Source organism: Octopus bimaculoides, chromosome 5 (genome assembly GCF_046866305.1).
Source record: "Octopus bimaculoides isolate indiv1 chromosome 5, ASM4686630v1, whole genome shotgun sequence".
NCBI classification, from domain to species: Eukaryota; Metazoa; Mollusca; class Cephalopoda; order Octopoda; family Octopodidae; genus Octopus; species Octopus bimaculoides.
The window spans coordinates 30,865,825-30,870,824 of record NC_142932.1 but is presented as its reverse complement, the minus strand read 5'-3'; positions in this window follow the sequence as shown (position 1 = coordinate 30,870,824).

The following is a 5,000-nucleotide window of genomic DNA, read 5'->3' as shown; positions in this document are numbered from 1 at the left end:
CGATGAGAGCTTGTCCGATGAGAAAATTATCTGTCTTCATTACAAATCCTCTATGCGGCGATATATCGAATAAGATGGAGGTTTTTGTCTGGAATCGCAAAGGTTTTGGCGCCCCCGATTATACATCCCATGATAAACGAGGCAGACAGACACACAGATACACAGACAGCAAGCTATTTTACTAGTTGATATAAAAGCGAAGATTTGCACAATTTCAAATACATTACAACATCTAAGCATTTCTACGTACGTGTATTTGTATATTTATACATAAACATTATACATTCACACACATATATTCGCAGTACATTTGAATTGAAATTACGTGAGCTATTTTTCCGAAGGGGATTCTTTGTGGAGATAAACACTTGTCTTATCTGATTAATATACCTGATTCGCTATTACAAACACTACAATATAAATGCATGTGTGCACACACACACATACATATTTATATGTATGTATGCACGATCTTAATTTCTTTTTCTGCCAAGAGAGCAAAGCTTGCTGCCATTTATACACAGTGGTAAAGGTGTACGTCTTCGTCATTTTTGATCGGCTGCTGCTGTTCCGGAAGTTGATAAGTCTACGACTGTTCATCTCCGGAAGGAAGTGACGGTATAAGCTGACAACGCGCAAACACACACACACACACACACACACACACACACACACACACACTAATACATACATATACGTACACACATGCACGCCCACATGCATGTACGCATCTACACACGTACGCACTTACGCACGCTCTTTAGAATAAGCTTCGCTTTTAGTTTAATCTTTTAAAAAAAAGAAGAAAAAAACTAAACTTTATTTACTCCTTTTCAGAAATATGTTTATACTTAATAGAAATGTAGGAGTGAATGAAGGGGAGAGAGAGGATGAGGTACAAGAAGAAGGTCAAAGAAAGAAAGTATGAAAGAATCAAAGAAAATCAGCCGAATTCTTCGTATCTAGATTGCTGTCTTTTATATTTAATCTTTTATTTCCTCCGTTAGGAAATAACATGCTTTGGTTATATTAACATATGTTATTTATTGACACGACTGCCGATTTTCTCTGCTAGATATATGCGTAGATAGGTAGGTAAATAGGTCTGCCTACACTGATCAAAATTTCACCGACTCATAACTAAAACCGAAAATTATATTGTAAAACTCCCCAGGACGAAATAACTTCTCTAAATGAATCTATTTGGAAGACACTCTTTCACTATTTTGTTCTTAACCCATTGTCTGCCATGAGCTTCATTCGGGGATCTGCTAAAAACAGTCTCACTTCCGGTTGTTCGTTGTATTTAAAATGAATTGCTTATGTACAGTGCATTTGCAGGGATGTATTTAACAATATTTAGAAGTTAAAGTTTGTCATTATTAGCTCTGGTTAATTCCAGAGGACATTTTATGTCATAAATCGCAATTTTTGAACTACAAAAATATTGAATGTTTTGAAAACGTTTTTTTTTTTTATCATTTCCCATCTCTATCATTCATTGATATTTCATACACATTCACATTTGATACTATGGTTTCGAAAAAACTAAAATATTTATTATTGCAATTGAATAAAAAAGGATACCTATGCTTTTTTCAGTGATCCCTATTTGGGACTTTTTATTGATATACCTGAAGAGACCCAGAACGGGTCGAAACATGTGTTGTACCCAATAAAGTCTATTACACATTCCATCTCCTATTTCATTAATACTATTTACATATATATATATAGTCTGTTAAAGTCTGTCATACCGGCCATGACGAAGGGAAATAGCCCTGAAACTCGAGTCGCCTTTATATATTTATATTTATATATTTGATCCTTTATATTGAACACTCAATATTTCATCTACATTCAATACTTTATTTCATGGTGCCATCCATTTTTATTTTATTTTATTTTATATTATATATTGTATATTATATTATATATTGTATATTCCATATTCTATACCCCACATTGGTTCTGCAGGAATATAAATAAAACATAAAAAAACAGACAGTGTTGGAACTCTTTTAAACAAAATAATATATTCCTCTATACATAATCATACAAAAAAAAACACCTTTTTTGTATTTATTTTTACTCGCATATATATATATATATATATATATATATATATATATATATATATATATGGCGTAGGTGTGTGGTAAGAAGCTTGCTTACCGACCACATGGTTCTGGGTTCAGTCCCCACTGCATGGCATATTGGGCAAGTTTCGTCTACTATAGCCTCGGACTGACCAAAACCTTGTGAGTGAATTTGATAGACGGAAACTGAAAGAAGCCCGTCGTACATATATATATATATAAGTCCTGGGGTCGATTTGTTCGACTAAAGGCAGTGCTCCAGCATGGCCACAGCCAAATGACTGAAACAAATAAAAAAAACAAAAGAATATATATATATATATATATATATATATATATATATATATATACATGCATGCAAATACACTTCCACACACTCACAGACACGCGCACAGCCACTCAGACATGCACGCACGTATATATATATTCACTCGCCCGCACACACACATGTATGTATGTACATACATATGCATATATGTGTGTGTGTGTGTGTGTGTGTGTGTTTGTGTGTGCGTGTGTGCATGTGTATATATATATATATATATATATATATATACACATGCACACACGCACACACAAACACACACACACACACACACACACACACACATATATATGCATATGTATGTACATATGCATATGCATATGCATATGTATATATATATATATATATATATATATATATATATATATATACACACACGCTCACACACATCCCCAGACAGTACTCACGCTAAGTAGAGTTAACAATCATAACATGTACGGGGGAGTCTATTTGTATTTCACGGTTTGGTCTTATGACTCATCATGTCTACCATTGTTTATATTTCTTTGAAATTCCATGGCTAACGGCCATCTTGTACAGCCAAAACACAACCAAGTTAGCCCACACTTTACACTTGTTTGAGGTGCTGGATGTTGCCATGTTACCCGGGATTTGCTATGGGGGTATGTTCCTTTCATCTATATTAACCTAGTTCACATGTAGGTTAATGAATTCTTTGAAAGTCAGTAAAAACCTAACAAAACAAACGCATACAAAAGAAATCCAATATCACGAACGAACGTTTTAGATTCGTTATTCATGAGTTCAAATCACATCACACGCTATACTGATTGATAAATAAAAGCTGCTTGTTAGTGTTCTGAAGGCGCATGGTCTGGTGGTTAGGCAGTTGTACTCACGATCTTGTGGTCTTGGTTTCGATTTCCAGTGCGCTTGTGTTTTTTTTTTGTTTTTTTTTTTGTAAAATATCTCATTTCGCACTTCCACAGTCCACTCAGCTGTAAATGATTAACCCTGCGACGGATTTGATTCCCGTTCAGTGAGGTTTTTGTGATCTAGGTCAATTACACGCCAAGGAAACCGAGTAACCGACCCTATACATTCCGGGACTCGAGAAAATACCTTGGTATTGGTTTTGTTGCAGTTGTTATTGTGCAATAGCCGTCAGGTTTGATTAAACAGGAGGCGCAATGGCCCAGTGGTTAGGGCAGCGGACTCGCGGTCGGAGGATCATGGTTTCAATTCCCAGACCTAGCGTTGTGTGTGTTTATTGAGCGAAAACACCTGAAGTTCCACGAGGCTCCGGCAGGGGGTAGTGGCGACCCCTGTTGTATTCTTTCGCCCCAACTTTCTCTCACTCTTTCGTCCTGTTTTTTTAGTAACGCTGCGATGGACTGGCGTCCCGTCCAGCATTTTACATTTAATGTAATGCTCACATTGCTTAAATAAATGGGGTCGCATGAAACGATTGTACTGCATTAACTTTAGATATCCTTGTTGCTTATTTTGATTTTAATCACCTTATTTTGGAATTGTATGGATAATACCATACTTAATTCTGCTGCCTAAACTTAAGTACCATATTCACCTTGAATATATATATATATATATATATATATATATATATATATATATATATATATATATATATATATATATATATATATATATATATATATATATATATATATATATATATATATATATATATATATATATATATATATATATATATATATATATATATATATATATATATATATATATATATATATATATATATATATATATATATATATATATATATATATATATATATGTATATGTATATGTATATGTATATATATATATATATATATATATATACGTGTGTGTGTATTGGCTGTGTGGTAAGCGGCTTGCTTCCCAATCATATAGTTCTAGGTTCAGTCCTACAACGTGGCAGCTTAAGCAACTATCTTCTACTATAGCCTCGGGCTGACCGAAGCCTTGTGAGTGGATTTGGTAGATGGAAACTGAAAGAAGCCCGTCGTATATGTATATATATATGTGTGTGCGGTGTGTATGTGTGTGTGTTCTTTTATTACTGTGTAGATTATAGGCTTATTCAGTCAAATCTGACGGGTATCATTTTCAGTCGTGTTTGTTTGTTTGTTTATTTGTTTGTCCATGGACAAACTATCTCAAGAATCGCGGGATGAAACTTTCAGGGATGTTTGGCCTAGTGACTGGCACGAACTGATTGGATTTTAGGATCGATCCAATGCAGGGCAAGGATTCTGGATTATTTTTCCGTTTTTTTTTTTACTTAATTTTTGAGAGCGGTCTGGTTCATTTTTAGTATTCTCGTTTGTGAGAGCATTTGAGTTTATTTCAGATATTCTCATTTTAAAAATCATCTCTGGTTAATCGTTGTGAGGATGTCAATGTTGTCTTGGCGGAGGTTTGCGCTCTCTGAGTGCTCTTGTTATTTTATTCTTTTGCTTGTTTCAGTCACTTGACTGCGGCCATGCTGGAGCACCGCCTTGAGTCGAACAATGGGACCTCAGAACTTATCCTTTGTAAGTCTAGTACTTATTCTATCATTCCCCCTTTTGTCGAACCGCTAAGTTACA